General features: G+C 38.7%; 1 protein-coding gene across 3 annotated transcripts in view; it reads right to left on the bottom strand.

The window, feature by feature from the left end:
• Positions 1 to 7863, bottom strand: part of AP1G1 (adaptor related protein complex 1 subunit gamma 1) — a 93470-nt gene extending 85607 nt beyond the window's left edge. For 2 of the 3 annotated variants that reach the window (XM_004387781.2, XM_004387783.2), the window contains exon 1: positions 7524 to 7862. The gene's annotated coding sequence lies outside the window, so the exon portion shown is untranslated. Of the gene's footprint in view, positions 1 to 7523 lie in introns of all 3 variants that reach the window. The other variant, XM_023741884.1, reaches the window with a different exon arrangement.
• Between the last annotated feature and the right edge of the window lie 4495 nt (positions 7864 to 12358).

The raw sequence follows: 12358 nt of genomic DNA, 5'->3' as shown, positions 1-12358 counted from the left end.
GCAACTGGACTGGACTGGAACATCATACCCAATGGGGAAAGACTGAGAGCTTTCCCCCTAAGATCAGAAACAAGACAAGGATGTCCACTCTGACTACTCTATTCAATATTGTACTGGAAGTCCTAGTCTGAGCAACTAGGCAAAAAAAAGACATAAAAGGTACCCAAACTGTGAAGGAAGAAGTAAAACTATCCCTTTTTGCAGATGACATTATTCTATATGCAGAAAATCCCAAAGAATCCACAATAAAGCTACTACAGCTAATAGTAAATGAATTCAGCAAAGTAGTAGGGTACAAGGTCAACACAAATCAGTTGGGTTTCTATACATCAGCAATGAGCAATCTGAAAAAGAAATTTTTTTAAAAAATTCCATTTACAATAGCATTTAAAAGAATACCTAAGAATAAATTTCACCAGGGAGGTGAAAGATTTGCACATTTAAAACTATAAAACATTGCTGAAAGAAATTCAAGACTTAAATTAATGGAAGGACATTCCATGTTCATGGATTGGAAGACTTAATACTGTTAAGATGTCAATACTACCCAAAGTGATATAGATTCAATGCAATCCCTACCAAAATTCCAAAAGCCTTCTTTGCAAAAATGGAAAAGCCAATCCTCAAACTTATATGGAATTTAAGAGGCCCTGAATAGCCAGAGCAATCTTGAAAAACAAGAACAAAGTAGGAGTACTCACACTTCCCAATTTCAAAACGTACTATAAAGCTTCAGTAATCAAAACAGCCTGGTTCTGGTATAACAGACATATAGACCAATGGAACAGAATCGGGAGTCCAGAAATAAACCCATACATCTATGGTCAACTGATTTTCGGTAAGGGTACTAAGTGCCTTCAACGGGAAAAGAAGTCTCTTCAATAAATGGTGCTGGGACAACCGGATTTTCACAGGCAAAAGAATGGAGATGGACCCATACCTCACATCATATATGAAAATTAACTCAAAATGTACCAACAACTTAAAACCATAAAACTGTCAGAACAAAACAAAGGAGTAAAACTTCGAGACCTAGTTTTCAAGAATGGATTTTAGATATGACATCAAAGGTATGAGCAACAAAAGAGATAACAGATACATTAGACGTCATCAAAATTAAAAACTTTTGTGCATCAAAAGACTTTATCAACGAAGTAAAGAGACAACCTACACAATGGGAGAAAATGTTTGGGAATCATATATTGATAAAGATTTATATCCAGAATATACAAAGAACTACAACTCAACAACAAAAAGACAAACAACGCAATCAAAATAAGGGGCAAAGGAAAAATGGACCTGGACAAATTGTGGCTGATTCATAGTAGTTATGTTCTGAAGTCACTGGGAACACTGAACTAACTAGTGAATACTGAACCACTGCTCTACTGGAAATACAGGGTTAGGTTTCTGTGAGTGTCTGGCCACATTTTCATCAACGAATCAATATATAACTTTGTATTATACGTGTTTCTGCTTAAAGACATTTAATATATCCTGTTGATTAACACTGAACTCACAACAAACAGCACTATAACTTATACCTGAAGGAAGCTTATCTCCATAAGCCACACTTAGGAACTCGAGACAGCACTTCAGCAACATGCTTGGGGACCATTTTAAACAAGAAAATCACCAACAAAAATGCGATAAATGTGGCACTAAATAGACTGAAAAAAGGACACTTGTTTACAGTATGGGAGCCAAAACAAGAAGGCAGAATGTTGCCTTGCTCAATCTTAGCTAGGAACGTGTGCTACCAAACTGTTACCATCGAGTCAATTCCGACTCATAGTGACCCTATAGGACAGAGCAGAACTGCCCCATAGAGTTTCCAAGGTGTGCCTGGTGGATTCAAACTGCCGACCTTTTGGTCAGCAGCTGTAGCACTTAACCACTACACCACCAGGGCTTCCACAGGTGCTACAGGGGACTCAAATTTTTCACTGCTCCACAAATGACCACTAAACTGTTGCACAGTACTGATTTTGGAATTACAAATAAATTCTGGCAAGTGAATAGGAAAAAAAAAAAAAGGGCGAAGGACTTGAATAGATCATCAAAGAAGATATACAAACAGCCAATTAGCACATGAAAGGATGCTCAAAGGCATTAGAGGAATATGCAAATTAGGAAGAACCAGATTTCTTGGCTACCACTTAAAGCTTCTGCATAAGAGCTTGAGTAAATCACAAAGAGAAAAAGATAATGTCAGTTTCTGAACTAAACAACTAAATACTCTAATATTTTCAAAGCCTTGGAGACAAGGTTTTGTATGTTTTCTAAACCTGAAAATAAACTTCACTGATTTCGACTCTACCAGCCACAAGTAAATGACCTATAGTAGATTCCCATAACTCAGTCAGGACCCCGAATTATTTTTGGCTCTAACAGTGACCAATTATAGCATGCCTGAGTATCTGAACAATTTCTCCACGTTATTTTCATTCATATCATCTATTTTGCCAAGTGAGTACTAAGTGCCAGGCACTGTGCTATGTACTAAAATATCTGTTGCTGTCGAGTCAACTCTGACTCACTGTGACCCTACAGGACAAAGCAGAACTACCCCATAGGGTTTCCAAGGCTGTAATCTTTATGAAAGTATACTGCCACATCTTTCTCCCAAGGAGCAGCTGGTGGGTTCAAACCACTGACCTTTCAGTTAGCAGCCAAGCACTTAACCACTGTACCACCAGGGCTCCTTTGCTATGTACTAGAAATATCATAAGAAATTAAGACAGTTTTTGTCCTCTAGACATTCAAGGAAAAACAGACGATTCAACAAATACTAAAAAAAAGTGCTACACCCCTTTGCCTCAGGGTACAGAGGAAGGAAAAAAAGGTTCACTAGGTGAAAGGGAAAAAGGAAAGCATTCCAGGTATAGGTAGAACCTGTACAATGAGAAAGAAGGAAAGAACATGGAATAGTCAAGGAACAGCAGAAGTTCAATGTGTGTAAATAAAAACAATACAACCAAATGCTAGTAAAATCAAAGTGTAAGCTACTTCCTTGTTCTATTTTCTTAAACAACCAACACTATCTATTAAGCTTTTGTCATGGAAAGTTTCTAAAGAAAATACAGAGGCCATGCCCTCACCAGTAGAAACAAATTAAATACACATTCAATACATCAGAAATGTTTTCTGTTTTTGTGTTCTATCAGAAAAGGAGGCTCTTTTCTTCTTCAATAAAGTTTTTTCCTTCAATAATCATACCAAAAGACTATCTATAAAGATTCAATTAACTCTATAAAATGTGCCTATTTTCAGGTCGTTTTCCCAACCAGCTATCTCAAACCAACATTTTCACCATACTTTTAAAGTTTGATGCTTTCAAATTTTTCAAAAAATGGAAAGGGAACCAAATCTTCTGTGCAGACTCCCCCCCCCCCAAAAAAAAAGTACTGTAAGAATTAACTTCCCTTCCTTTTTCTTCAGCTTGAAACTGAACAGTTTTCTAATAGTGAGGTTTAGTAAATAGCTTCACTAAATTTAGATGTAGAAACACTAATGAAATTTCTTAAATTTTGAGCTATACAACTGTAGGATCATTTATAAAAGCAGGCTCTTAAAACCAAATATTGTACATCTACTTATTCTATAACAGTCTTAACTTTAACCCAAAGGCTTGTAAGTAGAATACCGGAAGTTATTTCACAGCTCCTAAGATCTAAGTTCACGTCTTTCTCCTATTTGTTATTCCGAAGAATCCAAAGCATTAACTTAAAGACAGATAAGATGAAAAGCCTTGGAAGCGGGAAACTCAGTACAACACAAATACAACGAGATACAATAAGCAAGTTGAAGTTACCAAAGCAACTGTTTATCAGCTTACACCGTGACTGTAATACTGTAAAAACAGAGAAAGGGGGATAAAAATTACTTGCCTTTAAAATGTCTTTACTTGTTCATAAAGTACAAAGGCCAGGTCTATTTTACCCATCTTTAAAAAAAAACTAAGATTTTTTTCTTCTAAGCCTATTTAATTTTTCATTGACAATATTTATGATTTATTAACTTTATCTCTCCAATGATCCAAGTAGGCTAAACAAAGCAAAACTTCCAAGTACCTAGGGAAAAAAGCATTTCTCAGTTCAATCATATTATCATAAATGACCTTTTATACTGAAGTTTCAGTTACTGCAACTCAACAAGTTTGGCAAGTGTGGCTATTATCACTTCTGGACCCTTCAAACTTTTTGACAGGAGATTATTCTAGCAACCAGAACTTACGCCAAATTGTTTTGTGTTACTCCTTCAGTGAAGAAAAAAACCTTACATGAATTTTCAAGGTAGAAATTACACTTTTTTCCCCTTTCTCTTTCCTGCCTTCATAGAAATAAAATTTCCTACAAAAAAAAGGAAACTTGAAAAATCCTAATATAGACATTTTGACAAACATGATTTTCAACACCTATAGCCAGGAAATACAAGAAGTTATACAAATCTATATGTTCTCTTCATTTTAAAATTGCTTACTACTTTAAATATCATACTATCCTGTATGAAAGAAAGTGAATAAAAGCAACAAGAGATGAAAGAAAGCCAAAATCAAGAACTGAAAACAATTCATACAGCAAAGAAAGATTAAAGCACCTAAAATAGTTAAACAAGTTGTTCCAGTTTCAAGATAGGTAATAGTTTTAGATTTTCTGAAGCTAAATCTGAGCGTTTATAAATTTTGATATTAAGCCCTACCATATACACAAAGTTTGAAAATCCTCATCAGACACTAAACGGGGATTAAGCATCTCAACAATCTGTTTTGGTATGTAGTTTCCCAATTCAATTTTTTTAATTAAAAATAATCTTAGTGGTTTTGGAAAACAATCATTCAACTTTTTAAATTTTGTATAAGTTAAAGACTTATTATAAGTCATAAAAAAAACTTTCTTTTAAAATATATCATTGATTGTCAAGACTTTTTAAATACTGGAATATTATCACCAAGGCACTGCTGACAATTTTTGTACTTTAGTTTCACTCTAAAATTTGCCACCAAACCTAGAACTTTGTGTCAGTGAAAAAAAAATCAAAAGAACAAGAAACCGCTCCCAAAAGAAAATGAATTGAGGTTTCCTAAATATTAATGTTAATTTCAAGTGTAGTCCCAACAGCCTTGGACAAAGTAGACATTCAGGTATATGCTGATCAATCAGTGGTGCACTAAATAGCACTCTGCTTATAAATTTGTAAGGCAAAAGGACACTTTCTTCAATTGAATACAAATCCCCTAAGAATGAATTATGTTTAAATACCAGTATATTATACCATAGTCAAATAACACCTGATAGTTCTTATAATACTTTGTTTTAAAAGTATAACTCAGAAATAGGATATTTTAGGAGAATCTATGAAGGGACACTTAGTGAAGAAGTGAGCATTCCATAGGTGACCAGTGTTTGACAGTTCCTTTAATTTATAAGAGAAGATGCCATAGGTTTAGAGTAAACACACAAACACTAACAGAACTCACTGATAATCTAATAGTAACTAACACATCTCTCAAAATTTTCCTTAAAATAAGTTAGTAAGACCATTGAGTCTTTACAATGAAAACATTCAGTATTCTACTGAGGCATCATGCGAACTGCGCAGTTTATCTCTAGTCTCATTTCAATAACTTGGTAAGAATAATGCACTTATACATTAAAAAAAAAACAAACCCCAAACTCGTTGCTGTCAAGTCAATTCCAACTCACAGCAACCCTACAGGACAGAGTAGAACTGCCCCAAAAGGTTTCCAAGGAGCGGCTGGTGGATTTGAACTGCTGACCTTTTGGTTAGCAGCCGAGCTCTTAACCACTGTGCCACCAGGGTTCCACTTATACATAAGAGATATTAAATACATATATTAGAGGTATTAAAAAAATTTGACTCAGTTCAAGTCATAAACTCAAATTTCAGCAGTCACTAGACTGTGATCACATGTAAGTTATCTCTTTTACAAATGTGAAAACCCAAGCTGAGATGTGAAATAGGGGTGAATACATATATTAGAGGTATTAAAAATGTGACTCAATTCAAGTTATAAATTCAAATTTCAGAAGTCACTAGACTGGGATCTCAAATAACTTGTCTCTTTTACAGATATGAAAATCCAAGTTGAGATGTGAAATGGGGATGATTGAATCAGGCCCGCCTAACTTTAGATGTAGGAAATAATAAGTCAGTTGCTGTGAAATGCCTTTATTCACGGATGCTACACTGCAAACATGATGCAGGATAAAAGTAGTGAGATTATAGGTATCCGGAAGGTCCATATTTTTCAAAACAAAAGGTAAGATGTATATTGAGAACAGCTGAAGTTATGTTTAAAACCCAACTATCCCGAGAAAACCCAACACAAGAAGTCAATACAAGTATTTTTTAATTGATTAATTTTTCTTTTCACAACAGAGAGGAAAAAGAGAAGCCAATGAACCACTCTATAATCAGTCAGAAAGACCACTTCTGCACAAAACACTTGAAAGTTAAAATCACTAAGAAATCTTCACTCACTCCTCCCTTCTGTTGACTAATCCCTACAGCAGCCAAAAAAGTTACTCTCCTTTCTAAGTACGTCAGATTAATATTTTTCTTCATAGGCAGCTTTCCATGCCCAGATATATGTAACACCAAGAAAAATATACAAATGTCAACAAGCACCAAAAAGCTAAGTGCCCAGCAAAGGAGGATAATCCACAAATATTTGACACACACACACACCCCACACACACACCAAAAAAGCCACTTAATTTGCTTTATAAACATTTACTACTGAAGTACACTTTGAGCCGGTGATTTGACTAATCTTCTACACCAAGCCCTAACAGATCAACCAACCGTTCCAACTCTTTCAGGCAGTCAGAAAGATCGGTAGTATTATTAAAAACTGATGTCCGCAAGACCAGGAGTTTGAGTTATGGGTAATCGGTATACTCGCAGGTGAGTTTAAAAAAAAAAGAAAGAAAAAGAAAAGCCGTAAAACGGAGACTTGAGAAAGAAGTCGGTCGCGGTCGGAAGGTTAGAGGAAGGCGAGGCCGATGTGCGTGAGGTTCAGTGAGGACGGCACTACAGGGACAGACAGGGATTAATTGAATATTTGAATATGTTGAGGAGAGTTCTGTGAGAGACCTGACCCGGGTACAGATACAAGAACGCTGATACGTGGCTCAGTGAAGACACGCGGGATGGGGCCCGCCCCGCTAAACCCCGGGCTCCCTGAATGAGCCCTCAAAGGAAGATCGCAGCCTGAGAAAGTCAATAGCTTCAAGGAAGCCCGCACCGGTCCGACAAGACCACAGCTGGAACGCCGCCGCGCGCGGAGCCGCCCGCTCCGATGCCTCAGCGGCGGCCCTCGAGAAGTCAGAGCAGCCCTTGGGATTCCGGGCCCCTCCTGGCCCAGCCTCTGTCCTCTCCTCACCCCCCACAGCCTGGAACCGGACCCCTGGAGTTGACAGGAAGCTTCCGGTCGAGCGGTCGCAGCAGCCGCTAAGCAAAAGAAGCAATATGCTCTCGGCGCCGCGAGTGACACTCACCGGCCCGAAACCTCGAATGAAACCAGCAGCTCCGGGGGCGGCGGCAGCAGTGCCAGCAGGAACCGAACATCCAAAATGGCGGCTTCCTCGCCTCACCACCGCTACTGCAGGCGGAGGGATCCTTAGGAAGGAGGGAGTTTTTAACTAACTTCACACACTATTGCATAAACTTCGGGTTCCTAGTCTCCTCTCCTTATCGATTCTGCACCCTCTAACTGCAACTTCCCGTGCCTCTCCTCTCCTATTATCCAAGAATCCCGACCCCGCCGAGGACTATTTGCCACGGAGGAGGCTACTGCCCCTGGCAGAGCGACGCAAAGCGTAGCAAGGTTCGAGGCTGTCACTGATGACGCGAGACGCTGCTGCCGAGTCACCGCAGCGATGAGTCTGAGCGAGAAAGATCCGGCCGACCCCGGAGCTGATGGACATTGGTTCCGCTTGCGGGGGCTGGGCTACCAGGAAGCAGTGGAAGCCACCTGAAGGGGGCGGGGCTAGATAAAGTAGCAGAGGAAGTGAGAAAGGCGAGGAAGGTAAGGGGTGGAGAATGCCGAACCAAATCTTAATCCACCGAAATCCCGAACTCTTTCAGATTGCTTTTGCATGAAAAGAGTTAAAGGATGACACGGTACCACCATTCAACTCCCTGCTTTGGACAAGTGATTTAAACTCTGTGGGCATCACTTTCGTCTTCTGTAAAAAAAGGGATTGGACTAGTGATGAAGTAAAACCCTTCCAGAGTGGGCTTTCTGTGAATGTCTTCGTGAACGAATGACCTGAACCATAGAAAGCCTAACCAGACAACTCCTAGCTTGATAAATAGTGAATTACTAACATCTGGCCAAGATTTTCCATGTGAACATAAAGAATGTCATGATATCTTGTCTCATTTAAAGGAAAGACTAGACTAAAATTCTTCAGTTAGACTGGTGATAAAGTACCCCCAAAAGTGAATAAAGCACAACACCAGGCTGGATGCCGCAGTGAACGGAACTAATCACAAATACTGAGTTTAGGACCTGAGTGTCATTGGCAAGAGTTTGTATTTTTTTTTCCTTAGGCGATCATTTTCAGGGAATTCAAAACACTGCAAAAAATGAACTAGGTAGCCTACCTGTACAATTTTGTCCTTAATCTACTGGATCATGCAAGGTGGCTGAAATAGTAATAATGTTAATTATCTTTTACTATTATTAAATATCAATATCACATTGTTAACAAAGCACTTTCGTATGTATATATAATTTGGCCCTTCCGACAACCACCTGATTCAGACTGGGTAAGTGTAAGTAATTTAGTTGTATAAATCAGGAGACTGAGACTCAAAGACTGATTTGCCAAAGGATCCGCCCCTTTCTCCTGTCTGCCGCTGTAGTCCTAACATACTATGAAAAAACAAAATCCGTTGCTGTCGAGTCGATTCCGACTGACAGCGACCCTATAGGACAGAGTAGAACTGCCCCATAGAGTTCCCAAGGAGTGGCTAATGGATTGGAACTTTTGGCTAGCAGCCCAGCGCTTAACCACTGCAACACCAGGGCTCTTATCCCGCAAATTAGGAAACAGTACCCTCCCGTCATCTCCCCGCTCCCTGCACAAACACATACACACTCAAGGTGGACTTGACCCAGAGCAAATAGTTCCAGGAGTGAAATGCTTATGGAATTCAGCACTCCCTCCTATCTCCTCCCCAGCAAGAACACCATATGATGCCATACGCGGGTTCCTCCGAGGTACAGCTATTTAGGAAGGAAGGTGCTTTATTCTACATGCCAAATAGCAGAGCATTAAAGAGACGATGGCAGACATTATAAAATGGAAACCCCTCCATGTATTTTTTTTTTACTTATATTTCTCAATATTTATAATTATCGAACCCCTCCCTCATGCAACTGAAAATTCAAAGCACTTGACCCAGTATATAACGTGGTCTTCATCATCCCAGGATCTTTGGTTTCCCTGGGCAGTGATTAAAGTCTGGGAAAGTTTATACAACATCTTCTCAAATATAATCCCTAATTCCAGATAAATAAATTACAGAACATCCATAAAATGGAATATTATGTTGCCAATGAAAATGAAACTATCGCTCTATCTTTATCATGATATGGCAAATTTTTAAAATAATATTACAAAAAAAGTATTACAAAATGAGCTTGTAAAAACTATATATGCATAGAAAGAAGTTTGAAGGATAAAACTAAGATATAAAAATGGTTATTTTGGGGTGGTAGGGTTATAGATGATTTTTACTTTTTTTTTTTTTGCTGTTTTTGTTTTGCATCAAGCATACTGTACTTTTATAGTTGGGGGAAAAAACAGACATTTACACTTCAAAAAAAAGTCCTTATGATGGTGCAGTTTTTCAGATCCAAACACTAAAGATGATTTTTCTTTTTAAAACAGCAACAGCCTGAAAAGATTTAACAAACTTCTGGGAGTAGAGAATGGCTGGGAGAAAAGGTCATTATTTTTATGATTTTGTTCATTATTGATAACTTATATGTTTCAATTTAACAAACAACAACAACAACAACTGAAAAAGAATTGACCAGGAGTCAGACCACTTGGGTTCCAGTCGTGGCTCAGTTTAAGTAACTTCCAAGACATTCAGCATCTCTGGGTTATAGCTTGCCTTGTTCAAAAATAGATTTAAAGAGGTTGCACAGTGGTTAAGAGTTCAGCTGCTTACCAAAAGGTCGGCAGTTTGAATCCCCCAGTCACTCCTTGCAAACCTTATGGGGCAGGTCCACTCCATCCTATAGGGTTGCTCTCAGTCGGAATCGACTCAATGGCAGTGGGTTTGGGTTTGGGGTTGTCCAGAAGAGGTCAAATGTGTGAAAGCACTTTGAAAAGTATAAAGCATGATGAGAATGTAAGTTTAGAAACTTTGTTACCTCACAATTCTACTAAAGCATTTATTGTCTGCCTACAGCCTAGGAAACCCTACAGGGCAGTTCCACTCTGTCCTATAGGGTCGCTATGAGTTGGGATAGACTTGATAGCACACAACAGCAACAACCATAAGTAATAGTAGCATAAACATACAGTGTCTTGCAGTTTACAGAAATATCTTCATATACTCACTCATTTGCTCCTCACCCACCATGGGCTTGTAAACCACGTGGGCACTATACCATAGTGGTTAAGAACATGAGTTTCTAGCGCTAGACTGCCTGGGCTTAAAATTGTATTCCTCCACTCATCCTTGTGAAAGCCACTTAACATCTCTGAGCCTCTATCCTCATCTGTAAACTGGGGTTAATAATAACATCAACATCTTTAAGCTAGTGTAATAATTAAATGAGCTGATACACTTAAAGCACTTAGAACAGTGGCTGGTGAACAGTAAGAGCTCAGTAACTATTAGCTCTCTTTAGAGCAAACATCATCATCCCCATTTTAGAGAGGAGGAAACAGAGGCTCAGACAAATGAAATGATTTATCACACTTTCATACAGCAGAGACTGGACTCAGTCTAGACCTTCCAACTTTGAATATGCTTTCTAGCCAAGTACCTGCCAAATAGTAATTATTTCAATGAATATGCTGCCTGATTCTTTCCACTACATCACACTGTCTTGGATATACCAGAATCTATAAGCGACATTTCAAACGAGGCTATCCCTACCACCCAGAAAATTATAATCTCACTGGGGAAAATTAGATTTTTTTAAATCCACGAATTCCAAATATATATATCAGCAATACTATTACTCAGCAGATTAGTAAATTCTAGTACAAAAAGAGAAGAAAAATGAGAGCTCACTGGAAGTCAGAGCAGTGAAAGAGGGCTTTTGGAAGACATAGCATGTCTGTTGGAATCTGTGGTACTAGAGAGTGGTCTCTCTCTTGGGCTTAGGGATGCAGTGGAGTTCTTAAATGACTCATTAGTATCAGCAGCTGAAGCCATATGACCTTTACAGCAGAGAGGAAAGCTGTCTCTCCAGAAATGCGGTCAGCATCTTTCACAAGGAACTCTTCCTGCCTCTCCACATGCCAGAGACTTCAGCCCAGAAGGGAAACTGAAGAGGGAGCACAACTCTGCAGGAAATACAGTGATGTGAGTTAAAGAGGCAGCTCCACTGGCTTGTTTTGTTATCATTTGAGTCACCCAAATCTATAAATAGTCCCTCTGCTTTTGTTTATGTAAGGTTTTCACAAAAAGCATTTTTACAACTCTTTTAAACATGGCCTCTAATCACAATTTATCCTGACCCGAGAAAAAGGCTTACAAATTAATCCTTCAGTTATGACAAAAGCCAGGAATAATGTGAAAATTAAAATTCCAATAGCCAACTCCATACATTCTTTGACCATCTCCCAAGAGCATTAAGAAATATGTGTTCCCTCAAACTGAACACCAAAGCCCAGAGGATATGAGGTTCAGCAAAGCTCCTTGTTTGCTCTAGAGAGGCTTTAAGAGGCAGCCCCAAGTGCCACCAGTGATGTTCTAGGTCATAACATATACATAAATATATTTTTTTTGTTGTTTTTTTTTTGTAGAGTGGTTACAATTGGTTTGTAAATGATTCTGCAGTATGTTGGCACCCTGGAGTAAAAAATATCACCAGGTTTCAGACTGCAATCAACTCAGAAACCCCAACTTTAGGAAATCATACCAATCTTTTGCTAGGAAAGACAAAACTGAGGGCCCCAGAGTATGAGCCATCCAGAATCAGAGAAGGACTTCTGACTCATTGTTGTCTACTTAGTAATTTCCTTAATGTGGGGTGGGCACCATCATTTACCTAGAAGGATCCATGGTAAATTGTTTCCATTTTCCTTTAGGTGCATTGCCCCATCCTTGTGCCTCTAAAATCAGTCCTACAGTTGCT

This window comes from Trichechus manatus, unplaced genomic scaffold (genome assembly GCF_000243295.1).
Source record: "Trichechus manatus latirostris isolate Lorelei unplaced genomic scaffold, TriManLat1.0 scaffold00194, whole genome shotgun sequence".
In the NCBI taxonomy this organism is placed as follows: Eukaryota; Metazoa; Chordata; class Mammalia; order Sirenia; family Trichechidae; genus Trichechus; species Trichechus manatus.
Note: the sequence above shows the minus strand (reverse complement) of the source record. Positions and strands in the feature narration are given on the sequence as shown.